Source organism: Cnephaeus nilssonii, assembly GCF_951640355.1.
Source record: "Cnephaeus nilssonii genome assembly, chromosome: 8".
In the NCBI taxonomy this organism is placed as follows: Eukaryota; Metazoa; Chordata; class Mammalia; order Chiroptera; family Vespertilionidae; genus Cnephaeus; species Cnephaeus nilssonii.
Window position 1 is genome coordinate 60,651,146 of NC_137079.1, and position 15,142 is coordinate 60,666,287.

Here is a 15,142-nt window from a genome sequence, read left to right on the forward strand (position 1 = left end):
GTTGGCCCAGGGACTGAAGGGTCCCAGGGTGGATTCCAGTCAAGGGCACGTGCCTAGGTTGCAGGCTCGATCCCCCACACGGTCCCTGACTCCAGTCCAGGTGCATCAAGAGGCAGCCAATGGATGTGTCTCTCTCGCATCGATATTTCTCTCTCTGTCTCTCCCCCTTCCTTCTCTCTAAAAATCAATGAAAAAATATCCTCAGTTGGGGATTTAAAAAAATAGAACAAAATGCAAAAAACAGCAGTCTTGTTCATATAAAATCTTATATGAATATTTTTACATAAGTTATCTTTTCACCAAAGTTTCAACTATTGCTTTTATGCTATGGCTTCCAAATTTACAGCTTTGTCCTTGGTTGTTTTTTATCTTGAACCTCAAACCCAGCATTTTAGGAATACTTCACTTGGGATGTCCTGCAGCATGCCAAATTTAATTTGTCAGAAAATGGACTCCTCCTTCTCCCTGTTCAATTGCTTCAGTAGGTAATTCATGTTCACAAATGACTCTTCCATCCCTTGCCTGTTTGCTCTCAGAGCATCCACACGGCTGCCCTGCAGACTTGGATTCAGGGAAGTAGCTGATGGGACGGGTAGAATAGGCTGAAGGTATGGTCCACACCCTCCATCTCCCAGATGGTTGTTCTCGCTCCCTTCTTCGTGCTCTTGAGACTTCTGCCCCTGCCTCTGTTATAGAAAGCAGCTCACTGCTGTGTGGCTATCCGATTCATGTCTTTTCTCTTTGAGGTTTGAGCTCCAAGGATGGAGAAAATGTCCTGCTGCTTTAATGTACTCAGTTTCCTAGAGTTTCTGAATGAACTCATAATTCACTTTGAAATATTTATTGAACACCTACTCTGCACTAAGGGCTGGAGATATAATTGTGAAGATGACAGACTTTGTCCTCACCCTCAAGCAGCTAGGAACATAGACCAGAAGGGCAAAATGCTGTTATAGTGTAATTTCAGATGCTATAAAAGCACATGGGAGGATACTTAATCTCCAGGAAAAAAAGGTAGAAAACACAGTTTGGCCCAGGATGAGGCAAGCTAGGTGCTTAGACCACACAATTTAAGGCGGCACTCATTCTTTTGGAGTTGTGCAAGTGTAGGGTCAGGACCTGATAGTAACTGCCTCCTTAAATTTTGCTTCCTTGGAGTTTCACTCTAGTTCTGACACTGATGGAAAACTTATACTGTCTATATATACGAAGTCATTTACAAAAGTATCCCAAGGCAGGTTGGTAGAGCCTTAGAGACCAGGATCCTCTCTAATAGGAAAGTAATTATTTTAGAGGACCTGGTCAGACTCCCTTTTATTAAAGGAGGTGCTCAAGAGATTAAGCAAAATCAGGTTAGATAGGTTAATAAGTACAACAAACACAAATACAGGAAAAATAAAAATCTGAGTAAAAAATGTGCTTATATAGTGCTAGTAATGGTATACGTGTTAAGTAGAGATGTCACAGTGTAATAGTTAGAGCAATAGCCTCCAGTGTTTCACCCTTTACCAGCTATGTGGCCATGGGAAATCATGTGCAGTATTGCCTCTATAACTCAATTTCTTTATCTGGATAATGGAATAATAATAACACTACTTCCAAGGGTTGCTGTGAACATTAAATAAGCTGATCTATGTAAGGAGCTTAGAACAGTGCCAGGCACTTTGTGAACACTCAGTGAATGCTAACTAATGTATTATTCTTTAATTCCTCTAACTCTTCATAGCAGAGACACCTGGAATATGTACTCATAGAGACACCTGGAATGATGGGTTGAATACCAAAAATATTTGATTTGAAATTGGAGAGAATCTTAAGAATTAGCTGAGATAGTTGCACAACTACTTTCAGGACATCCTGCAAGACACTTGAAATTAGCATATTCTTAATGAAAGCATCCCCTTTTTCCTTCCATCCTCAACCTAAAGTTTCCTATCATAATTAATGGCAATAAAATATATTCATTCTTAATCACATCACCCAGTTTATCTCTGCTTTCCAACAGGTATCATTGTGTGTGTGTTTAATAATTTGCTTCCTCACCTAAAATGTAAATTCCCATGAGGGCACAGGTTGGGCTCTTGTGTGAATGGCTATATTCCCACTACCTTGTAGAGTGCCTGACACACAGCAGGCACTTAACTATGTTTGAACAAATGAATGAATGAGTGGATGAATTCTCAACTCTTCTCCATCCTTTCCTCTTACTCTCCAATTGATATGAAGTCTGTCAATTCAGTCTCCTGAATATCTCACATACACAGCATTCTGTCCACACTGCCACTGAACTATCTTGAGCATCACCATCTCCACCTGGAATCTTGACATGGCATCTGACCTGCTCACCTCCTGTCAGTGTCCCTTTCCCCCAGAACAGTCTTCTTAGCCCCTCAAGGTGCTCTTACTGAAATGGAAGTGAATTGTATTGCTCTGTTGCTTAATATGCACTTCCTATTATGGCATATAACACTAAGGTTCTGAGTGAGATGGCAGACATATTTATAATCTAAATTCAGTATTTTAAAGACTTCATTATATAGAACAATAAAAAAATAAAATCTTTTAAAGACAAATAAATTGTTCTCTCTAATTCCTCTAAGGTTATGCATTTGGGAAGTCTTCAAAAATCTGCTTCTTGCTTCCTTCAGCCCCTTTTTCTATGCTTGATTTCCTTTTTATTTTTTGTTCAGTTTCAGGTTTTTTTTTAAATTTAATTACAGTTGGTATACAATATTATATTACTTTCAGTTGTACAATAGAGTGATTCAACATTCATATATCTTACAGTGTCATCACCACACTAATTCTAGTAATCAGTAGTCACCATGCAAACTCATCACAATATTATGTACTATATTCTCCTTTACATTTTTTACCTATTTCACCCCCCCCAATTAATTTTTCAAATATACTTTCTGCCCCATGCTCTCTTCTTCTTAAATTCCTACATGCAAATGTTAGAGCACTTGATGCTATCCCAGAGGTCCCCTATACCAGTGGTCGGCAAACCGTGGCTCGTGAGCCACATGCGGCTCTTTGGCCCCTTCAGTGTGGCTCTTCCACAAAATACCACGGCCTGGGCGAGTCTATTTTGAAGAAGTGGCATTAGAAGAAGTTTAAGTTTAAAAAATTTGGCTCTCAAAAGAAATTTCAATCGTTGTACTGTTGATATTTGACTCTGTTGACTAAATGAGTTTGCCGACCATTGCCCTATACTATCTGCATTTTTCAGAATTCTTTTTTTATTTTGCTGTTTTTATTGACTTGTGTCCACTATTCTGTCTTACAGGTCTCTTATCCATTCTTTTATGTTAACTAACTTGCTGTCTATTCCTTCTAATGCAGTCTTCCTTTCAGCTATTGTATTCTTTATCTCTGATTGGCTCTAACTCTTTGCAGTAGTGCTCTATGAGTTCCTCTATTCTATGAAAGTTTGTTGAGCATTCTAATGACCTTTTCTTTAACTTCTTTATCAGGCAAATTGCTTATCTCTGTTTCAGTTTTTCTCCATGGTTTTCTTCTTGTTCTTTTAATTGGGGCAGATTCTTCTGTCTGCCCATTTTGTTTGACTTTCTGTGTTTCTATGAGTGAGATGAAACAGCAATCTCTCACAATGTTGAAAATGTGGTCTCTGTATAGACTGTGTGGTGGATGGTTTTGGCAGGCTGGTTGTAGTCAGGGGGCACCTGTGGTGCCTGGTATGTTGGTTGGCCAGAGGGAGAAACATACTGGGCAGAAGAGCCTGGTATGTACTTCCTTCCTTTCCCTTCTGATTCAGGTGGGGCTGCACCACCTGCATGCGGTCTACCTGTTGCTTTAGTTGTCTGTTGCAGGAGCTGGGTCTGAGCAGGGCTGCTCTTAGTGGCTACTTGGCAATGCCCTACTAGCTCTGCACTTTCTCCAGATGGAGCAACTCTGTGTACACACATGGTCTCATTTTGATAGTTCTGAACCCCTTCCAGGCAGGCAGCCCCGCATGCCTGCAGCAGCGCTCCACTATCTCTGTGCTCACTCTGGACAGGGCACCCCTGCAAGTGGGTACCTCAGTGTTTTGTTGGCTCTGCACTTTGTCCAGGCAGGGGGGCTTTGTGTGTACATGCAGTTCTGTGGATGCATACATCAGCATTCTACTGTACCAGTTGGATCAATTCCCAGGTGAAGGAGTCCCTTGTGTGCACACTATTGAGCTCTCCTGTCCTTGCTGGATCTAGTTCTTAGAGGGGTGGCTGGAGGGGCACTATAGCAGCCTTACACATCAGCCAGAGATCCTGGAAAGAGCTCCTGCCCGCTATCCAGGTGCAGGGGAATGTAAACAATTGCACTTACTCAATTCCTCTGGTCTTGGATTTTCCCTCATCTTTCAGAGAACTTTCACGTTCCCCCACCTTCCCTCTGTAGTATCTCTCTTGTTTGTTGACAGAAGCTGTTCAGTTGGCTTTCAGCTTGGCTCTCAGGAGGGAATGCTGAAAATATAGGTGTTCTTAGGAGAGGGTGAGTTCAGCATCTTCCTGTCGCCATCTTGGACCTGCTTCCAGATGTTGGTAGCTCTTTATTAGATGTGTTCTTTGGTTTTCACAGTTCCTGCTGTTAGAATTGCCCTCATGTTGAACAGTAAATATAGACAAACAAATTACTTGCTTATTATCAACTGTCTTGAGAAATAGAAATTTATTATTTAATTTTTCATTAAAAATGTACTTTTTATCTCACTGTTATGAAAGGGTTTATTGAAAACTAAAAAATGAGTACCAAACAATAAAATAAATTCACACACACACACACACACACACACACACACACACACACACACATTATATATATTAGAGGCCTGGTTCATGAAATTCGTGCATTGGGCGGGGGGAGGGAGGGGATGTCCCTCAGACCAGCCTGCACCCTCTCCAATCTAGGATCCCTTGGGGGAAGTTGGACATCCCTCTCACAACCCAGGACTACTGGCTCCTAACCACTCGCCTGCCTGCCTGCCTGATTGCCCCTAACCACTCTGCCTGCCAGCCTGATAGCCCCCTAACTGCTCCCCTGCTGGCCTGATTAATGCCTAACTGCTCCCCTGCCGGCCCGATTGCCCCTAACTGCCCTCCCTTGCAGGCCTGGTCCCCCCAACTGCCCGCCCCTGCTGGCCATATTGTAACAATGTGGGGGTGGCCATCTTGTGGTGATGTGGGGGCGGCCATCTTGTGGCAGCCATCTTGTGACAACATGGGGGCGACCATCTTCTGACACAAGGGTGTGAGGGTCAATTTGCATATTACCTCTTTATTGTATAGGATATATACATATATCCTCTAAGGCAGGATCGCTCAACTTTTATTTATTTACTAGAGGCCCGGTGCACAAAATTCATGCACGGGGGGGTGTGTCCCTCAGCCCAGCCTGCACCCTCTCCAATCTGGGACCCCCTCTCACAATCCAGGGCTGCTGGCTCCCAACTGCTTGCCTACCTGCCTTGCTGATTGCCCCTAACCGCTTCTGCCTGCCAGCCTGATCACCCCTAACCACTCCCCTGTCAACTTGATTGATGCCTAACTGCTCCCCTGCCAGCCTGTGTGCCCCTAAATGCCCTCGCCTGCAGGCCTGTTCCCCCCCAACTGCCCTTCCCTGCAGGCCCGGTCGCCCCCAACTTCCCTCCTCTTCCAGCCTGGTCACCCCTAACTGCCCTCCCCTGCAGGCTTGATCTCCCCCAACTTCCCTCCCTTGCAAGCCTGGTCCCTCCCAACTGCCCTCCCCTGCTGGCCATCTTGTGGCGGCCATCTTGTGTCCAATGGGGGCAGCCATCTTTGACCACATGGGGGCAGTCATCTTGTGTGTTGGAGTGACGGTCAATTTGCTCATTACTCTTTTATTGGATAGGATTTTTATGCTTTTTATTTAACTTATTAGGGTGACACTGTACAACAAAATTATATTGTTTTCAGGTTTACAATTCTATACTACATTATCTATAACATGTACTGTGTATTCCCCACCCCAAGTCAAGTCTCCTGCCATCACCATTTATCTCCCCACCCTCTCCACTGCTGGTAGTCACCATGCTGTTGTTGGTGTCAATGAGGTTTTTTGTTCACCACCTACACCAATGCCTCCACCTCCCCTACCCAGACCCTCAACTCCCCCTCCCCCTGACAGCTGTCAGCCTGCTCTCTATTTATCAGTCTGTCTCTTTTTGGTTGTTAGTTTATTTTGTTCGTTAGATTCCACATATGAGTAAAATTATATGCTACTTGTCTTTCTCTAACTGGTTTATTTCACTTAGCATAATGTTGTCCAGGTGCTCAACTTCTATTTAAACCAATTTGTTGTGGTTTTTTTTTTTACCACCTAACCTAAAATATTTCATGTTTCTCAAAGACCCCACCAGTTGGAGGCCTGGTAGTTTTGGCACAACTGGTTGGTACAAGATAGTCTGGGAATATACTAGAAGGAATGAGTTAGTTAGGCATTATCACCGAACTCCCTTGACAGGAAGAGTTACTTATGTTTGAAAAGGGTCCTGGCAGTAAAGGAGTAGCTTGGATTGAAGTAACACTCTGCCATGTGAGAACAAAGAAGCTGGCTATGAATGAGCCGGGAAGCAGGCCCTCACCAGATGTTGAATCTGCTGGCACTTTGGTGTTGAACTTGCCAGCCTTGAGAACTATGAGAAGTAGCGTTTTTAAGACACCCAGTTTATAGTATTTTTGTATAGCACCCTGAATGGACTAAAACATCCTAATGGTAATAATTATACACTCTTGACAAAATTTAAAAACAACAACTACTACTTTAAAGCCACTGGAAAGTAAACAAAAGCAAGCAGCAATTGGAGATGATATAACTTTTTTTTTTAAAGCAAACAACACTGAGCAAGAGCCACTTAATCCCTAACTCATATGATACACCCAATTAACTTGAAATGGATTACATCCCTAAATATAAAAGATAAACTATAGTTTTAGGATAAAATATAGGAGATTAAATCCATGACATTGGGGTAGACAAAGATTCTCAGACAGGACTCTTAAGAGGGAAAATCTTGCAAATAATACTTTGTCAAAATTTGTAATTTCTGCTCATTAAGACACTATTTGCAACAGCATGGATGGACCTGGAGACTATTACGCTAAGTGAAATAAGCCAGTCAGAGAAAGATAAGTATCACATGATCTCACTCATATGTGGACTCTAATGAAATGAAATAAACTGATGAACAAAATAGATCCAGAGACATAGAAGCATGGAACAGACTCATAAATTTCAGAGGGAAGAAGGGAATGGGTGGGTGGGGGAAAGATTAACTGGGGAACTTACTAGTAAATGCATACATGCATAGCACTTGGACACAGACAATAGTGTGGTGAAGGGTTGGGAGGGATGGATTCGGGGTGAAGGGGATCAATGGGAAAAACAAACAAACTACAAAGGAGACATTGGTAATACTTTCAACAACAAATGTTTTTAAAATTTTGTGACTCTTTGGTGACTAATGTTGCTGGACTTATTGTGGTGATCATTTCACAATATATATGGGTGTCATACTGAGGAGACAGAAGAAAGCTAGGTGGTCAGGGACTGACCATAGTGGGAGGAAGTGGAACTGGGGAACCCAGTTAAGTTAGGTGGAAGTTACTAAGACTAGTCAGTTAGGTAGGGAAAGAAGGACACTTGCAAGAGAAGTGACCTTTAAAAATGTACGGTTGTTGCTAAGACAGGCTGCAGATAACCAATCACAAGGCAGTGAAGGGTTTAACCAATCTCAATGATGTTGCTATGACAGAAAAAGGACCAATCAAGAGCTAACAAGACATATATCTACCCCTTGACGAAAAAGCCCACTCTCTTCTTTTCTTCTCTCTCTGGGGAACTGGGTTCCTGGTTCTCCTATGGAAGGGGACATGCTCCCCTGTGCAAACATGGCTTCTGGCCATGTGGGAGACCACACATGGACTAATAGGCTTTAAGTCGGTTTGATACTGAACTACACCCGGCTGCAACTAGGCATGAAAACTCTGGACACTGGCCTGCTTTTTATTCTCATGGAACCCCAGCTGCTCCTTTTCCAGGACTGGCTTAAAGGGTGGGGGGCTTTAGAACCTGAGACAAAGAACTTCCCAGGTAACTGGTAACCCGCTTTAGGCCCTCTTCCTCCTGCTCCTTGCTACAAGGAGTTATCTTTCTCTAAATAAACTTTGCTTCTGCTAATTGTTTTTGTCTGTGAATTCATTAATCAATTTTGTGAGACAATGAACTCGGACCCGAACAGAAATTTTGGCATCAAAATCATTGTGTTGGACACCTGAAACTAACGCAATGGTGTATGTCAATTATGCCTCAATAAAATAATAATAATGTGAAAACAAGAAGTTAAAAGACAAGCTATAGTCTGGGAGAAAATATTTGTAATACATATAACCTGACAGACACTTTTCTCCAGAATATATAAAATAACTCTTACAAATTCAAATACTTTCACACAGGTATACTTGATTTAGGAGCTTTCTATTTAAAGTATTAAATTCACTATTGAGATGACTTAAAGTTTACTTTTCCCTTTGTCCTATTCACGGTGGCCTACAAGGTCACTCTGTTGTGTACAGATATTTGAAACATTAAACTTCTATCTCACCCAACCAGTGAGTCCCTGACACAGATTTACTTTCAGGAGCCCTCTTAGAGTGACTCTAGGCTGAAGTGAGAATAGTTTTGCTGCTAATGAATTTCCTTTTGAGTTGTGATAGCTCTGACTGTTGATGTCTGGAGTGAAAGTTTCTAAAATTTACATGTGGGATCTACATTAAGTTAATGTCAAATGGCATTGTGATGGTTTTTATCAGACAAAAGGGCAGTGGTGTGTTTTTAAGGTCCTCTATGGACATGGAAACATTTATTAACTGTATCAATTATATTAAACTAGAGGCCTGATGCATGAAAATTCATGCAAGAGTAGGCCTTCCTTCCCTTGGCTGCCAGCACCAGCTTCCCTCAGGAGCCCAGGACCCAGGCTGCTTTGCTCCAGCCGCCTGCAGGCACTCAGGACCTGGACTGCTTTGCTCTGGTCCCGGCTTCATCTGGAAGGATATCTGGAATGATGCCCCGAAGGATGTTTGGTCTAATTAGCATATTACCCTTTTATTATAATAGACTAGAGGCCCAGTGCACAAAAATTTGTGCACTGGAGGGGGGTCCCTCAGTCCAGCCTGCTCCCTCTCACAGGCTGGGAGCTCTCAGGGGATGTCCTATTGATGTCTTAGGCCTCCTCCCCAGAGGGAGTGGGCCTAAGCCGCAGTCTGGCCTCCCTTTGCAGGAGGCGAATGGCCAATCAGGGGAAGGCGACACCCCCATCATGCCACTGCTGCCACTGCTGGCTGCCGTGGCTGCCTGAGCCTCAGCCCTTGCAGCCACAGTGGCTTGCCTGAGCCTTGGCCCAGCCCTTGCAGCAGTAGCCACTGTGGCTTTGTCCGTTAGGACGTCTGGCCTAATTGGCATATTACCCTTTTATTAGTATAGCTAATTAGAGATACAAGCAAATCAGTATTTCAGGGAAGCCTACCTGACTAAACATTTCTGTCAGCTTTCTGGTCACCACTGATCTGAGGAATTCATGACTTGTGAAAAAAAGAAAGCCATGTACAATACGGCGAAGAGAAAATGACAGAAGACAGATTAGACTGACTGTTTTAGGCAAGGACATAATGGGGATGGTGTGTAACAATGTGAAGAGGAAAACACAGATTTTGCAAGGATATTAATACATTTTGTCCTCCCTAGATCTCCAAATTTCAAAATAGCAAAATCAAAACCCAAACTTGAGATTAAGTACTTTGGATTGGAAAAATTGTAACTCAGACACATTGAAAAATGCATCTTATAAGCTTTGATCATAACTACATTTGAAAAATCTCTCCTCTTCTAAAATAACTTCTTCTTTTCAGTATTAAATACTCCAAAGTATATGAAATTTGGATCAACATTTTTTTAATGTTAAATGTCACTGCTATTAAAAGTAATTCTAGCATTTTCTAGTGTTGTCAGATAAAATACAGGATGTTCACTAAATCTGAATTTAAAATAAAAACAAATAATTGTAAAAATATAAGTATGTCCCATGCTGAGAAATATTCATACAAAACAAGGGAATTTTCCTATTAGAGATGAGCAGACAGGAAAATACGTCATTGTGTGTCTGCTTGAAAGTATAAATTCCAGCTTCCTAGGGTCAGCCCTAATTCTTGTTTCAACAAACACATCCTTGCCTTGCAGTCTATTCACTATATTTCTTGCAGTACTTGGAATATACTTATCTTGAAAATTATTTACACTGGCTAGGCTATCTGAAATTTGAATTAAATTGGTGTCTTGTACTTGTATTTGCTAATCTTGCAATCCTATCAAATCTGTTGAGTATAATTTCTATAAATTTGATCTCTGGTTTAAAGAAATTACATTTTTAATTTCCAAAGCCATTTACATGTTTTAATTAAATAAAATGTATGATCCAATATGATTGTTCTAATTTCTGAGGACTATTACATCATTAAAGTTTGACTTTTAACTTTGCCTGCAACCCCCTGACTTCCTACTAATAATCCACCTTTCTCTCTCATCTACTACATATATATAATCACAGACATAATCATTTTTGGTGACTTTTTCCATTAAACTCTCACAAGAATTTTGTATGTTAACATTTTCCCTCTGTCTGAGCTCTCTAATTGGTACTATCTTTGTGAAAGTGCCTAATAGCTTAAAATATTTTAATTTTTTACATTTTCATTTGACATGTTTTTGTTAAACTCTTTGCAATAGCATTGCCTCTCTCTTCTTAGTAATAGTCATGGATTTCAAATAACAAGGCCCAAATCATCCCCAGCAGAAATAAGAAGAAATACTATTGTTTGGCTTTCAGAAGAAAATATCTAGCTAAAGACAAAGAGAAACTTTATCCATTAGCAACTGAAGGAGGAGACTTAAAAAATAAAACAAAAAGTTCCACAGAGATTAAACAAAGAGTCCTCTGAAAAGAAGGCAAGAACATATTTGTTTGGAACAAGATTTAAGGGTACCCTCTTGGCAGGTGGAATTTGTACTTAAATGGCAGACACACAATTACTCACATTCTTGTCTGTTCTGCACATCTCCAAAATGAAAACTCCCTTAATTTTGCGTAATTACTGTATCTGTCAGCATTTCTTATTGGTCCAACGCTGTCTTGATTTTCATTTAATGCTATAGAATTTGGTTGTGCTCCCGAAAGTTTGTTTTGGACAAATGAGGTGTTTTAACACTGGCAACATACTTTTAAAAGCATGCATATATTTTTTTAAATTCTCATTTAGATCCCCAAATGATTATTTTTATGGCAACTATTTTCCCTTCACTCAAAATCTCCATCTTTGGAAACAAGCTAAGATACCTTTGAATTTGGAGAAAAGAGTTTCCTCTGTTTTGTAGGAGAAACTTTGTTTGCTGACTTTGAATTTGCAGCCATTGACCCACTGACATTCTTCTACAGGTAGCTGAGAGTAGTAATACTAAAGACCAAAAAACAAACATTGACCCAAATAGGGCTGCTCTGCTTGAACATATAACAGTATAGAATCCCTTAACAACTCTGATCTAACCAGAGATGAGGTATATCTATCTTTCCATTTGTGGGTAAATTCTTAGGCAGAATTCAACTGCTTATTCCTGTTGAGTCAAGGAGAGAATTGATTTAGATGAGGAATTGCCCCAATCCATATGCAAACTGAGGAGCCTCAATTTTGTTTGGATGTTACATTAGTCATTCTTTACAATTGGTTTTAGTTTTTACTGTTTGTTATGTAAATAGTTAAAAATGTAAGTGAATACTTGACTGTAATTCATATAAGAGAGAGCAGATCATGTAGTAATTACCAATAGGATCTTTAATATTGTAATATTCAGTGAATGAGTTATTGAAAATAAACTTAGGATTCACTTAGCAGTAAGAAAGTTCAGAAATATATGCTTATGTATTTTTATAATAATACTAGAGGCTGGTTGCATGAAGATTCGTGCAATAGGCTTCCTTCCCCTGGCTGCTGGCACCAGTTTTCCTCCAGCACCCGGGACCCAGGCCACAGCGGAGCCAAGCCTGCAGCCTTCAGTGCAGACAAGCCTGCAGCCTTCAGGCTTGGCTCTGGCTGTGGCCGGAGCCTTCAGCCTTCAGTCTTCATTCTTCAGTCTTTGCTCGTGCGGAGCCTTCAGTCTTTGCTCTGTGCCTGTATATGCAAATTAAACCACCATCTTTGTTGGGTTAATTTGCATACTCACTCCTGATTGGCTGGCGGGCATCACGGAGGTATGGTCAATTAGCATCTTTCTCTTTTATTAGTGTAGATTTAATTGTATATTAAAAGTGTAGTACCTTTAACAGAAACAAAGAAAACTCCGGGGAATAAACACACCAGTCTATTTCAGTTCTCTTAAACCAAATGGCATCTGTGATTTGTAATCTGCTTTGCATCTGAGAGAACCAGAGGTTGCCTTGATTGTTAGATGATTGGCTAGTTTGGGGGACTGAAAGTTAATTTTTCATGCACAAAAGTAATAGCTGGTAAGATGCAGAAGACATTAGATATACTAATTTAAAACAGAAGAAGACCTACTGACTGTGAACTAGTGGGCAAATGAATATATAGTATAAAATACCTGAAGCTGTTCACTTAGGTACTCTCCTGGGAGGTCTGAGAGCCCAATAACCTAAGAAACAGGATGCAGAACAATGTCATTATCCATGAGTTTGTCTTTGGTCTGGGGGGCCCTTTGACAGAGGGGAGGTGACTGGTTGGGATGGGAATGTGCACACTCCATTGGTCCCACTGATAACTTTACAGATTTGGAAGGAAAACAGGTTTCCAAATAGAGAGTATATTAGTCAGGCTTCTCCAGAGAAACTGAACCAATAAAAATTTATTACAAGATACAGCAGCTTCCCTTATTTGCAGGGATATATGCCAAGACTCCCCGTGAATGCCTAAAACCACAGATAGTACTGAATGCTATATAGACTATCTTTTTTCTATACATACATACCTAGGATAAAGTTTAGTTTGTAAATTAGACACAGTAAAAGATGAATAAAAATAACATAATATAGAACAACCATAAAAATATACTGTAATAAAAGTATTGTGAATGTGAAATTAAGTAAAATAAGGGTGACTTGAACACAAGCACTATGATACCTCAGCAGTTGATCTGATGACCAAGATGGTTACTAAGTGACTAACGGGGAGTGAAGGGAAGGATGGGGTGTGTATGGAAACAGTGTAGAGACACTGGACAAAGGGATGAGTCACAGCCCAGGTCAGAACCCAGTGGGATGGTAGGAGAGTTTGTCACACGGCTCAGAATGGCATGAAATTTAAAACTTATGCATTGCTTATTTCTGGAATTTTCCATTTAATATTTTTGAACCACAGTTGATGGTGGGTAACTGCAACCGTGGAAAGCAAAACTGTGGGTCAGGGAAGACTACTGTATTGGCTCATGCGATGATGGAGGCTGAGACGTTCTATTGTCTGTCAGCAAAAAGGAAACCCAGGACAGCCTGCTGGTGTGTGTTTTGAAACCTGGGAGCCCAGAGCCCATGGTATAGATTCCAGTCTGAGTCTAAAGGCCTGAGCGCCATGACCATCCTCCTACTCAGCCAGGCAGGGATCCTCAAGTTCACCTTCCTCATTTTGTTCTGTTCACACCCTCCCTGGATTGGATGCTGCCCACCCACATTGGGGAGTACCAGCTGCTTTACTCAGCCCACTGACTCAAAAGCTAACCTCTTCCAGAGACACCCCCACAGATACTCCCCAAAATACTGTTTAACCAGCTATTTGCGCATCCTGAGATCCAGTAATGCTAACATAAATGTAATCATCACAAAGGGTAATTTTATTTCTAGTTAGGCAGGATTCTAAATATAGCCGTATAAATTTCCATTACAATTAAACAATTGCTATGCTTGCTCCAAGTGATTAACTTTTAATTCATTCATGACTTAGCAAAGTAATTAGCTAACTTGACTTTGAAGAGGTAACTGTTAAAGAAGTGAGGGGTAAAGGCATGCTTAGAGGATGCTGAAGAACAGAAGAGCTTGCCTATACCCGGGACAAGAACAAGCTCCTGACATATCAGCAACATGCCTTGAGAAAATCAGTCTACTTTCAAGTGAAGTAAGTTTATACTTTGTTCTATATAGTTATTCTGAACATGTCCTATTATACATTGGCTATCAGACGGTGATTGGGCGTGCCATGGATATCTGAATCGTATGTTAGCTCAAAGCTCAGTAGGAGTAAACATCGGGGTAATTGGCACACAATTTATTAGCCTCCTTCCTCATGTGAACTGAATGTCCAGGAAGGACTATTGTAGCAGTTCCATCCTTTCAGGAATGGGGGCGGGAGGAGTTGTATGCAAAAGACACACCCAGGGGATTTCATTTATGAAACTCTGGGCAGAGAATCCCTCATCCATGTAAATCCAAGTTTGTGATTATGGCAATAATGTATTTCTAAAAGTTTACTGGCTTCATGAAGTAAAACAATTTCTATTCTTCACCAGCATCTAAGATAGAATAAGAAAACATACACCCCTAAAACGGAAAGTTGAAAATGCTGATGAAGTTAACTTAGAACCCAGTCTCAAGGCAAAAACAACTTGACTTACCAATTCAGCTTTGCGAACTTGTCATAATTTCCAATAAGCTTTGATACCCCAGTGATATTTTTTACTCAGAATAACTGTTTATTACTGTCCAAATGAATGAGTGAATGCTGTTAGAGACCATATTACAAAACGTCTGAGGATTGCCATTTCCCTGCAATAAAAAGCATACAGTGTAGACTGTGAATTATGCTGCTAAAAGAGTTTATGTTTTCTTTTACATTAAATCTAATAGTAAGTAAAGAGAGGACACCTTCAGAGAATCTATAATAATAAAAGCATAATATGCAAATTGACCAAACGACCGAACAACAGAACGTCCATCCAGACGACCTTCCAGATGACCATGCTATGACACGCACTGGCACCAGGCCAGCCAAGGCTGGTGTGATGCAATTGGTCAGGGGGCCCCCGCCATTGCCCCATGAGCACCCTGCAGAGGGAGGCCCCCATGATTGATTGC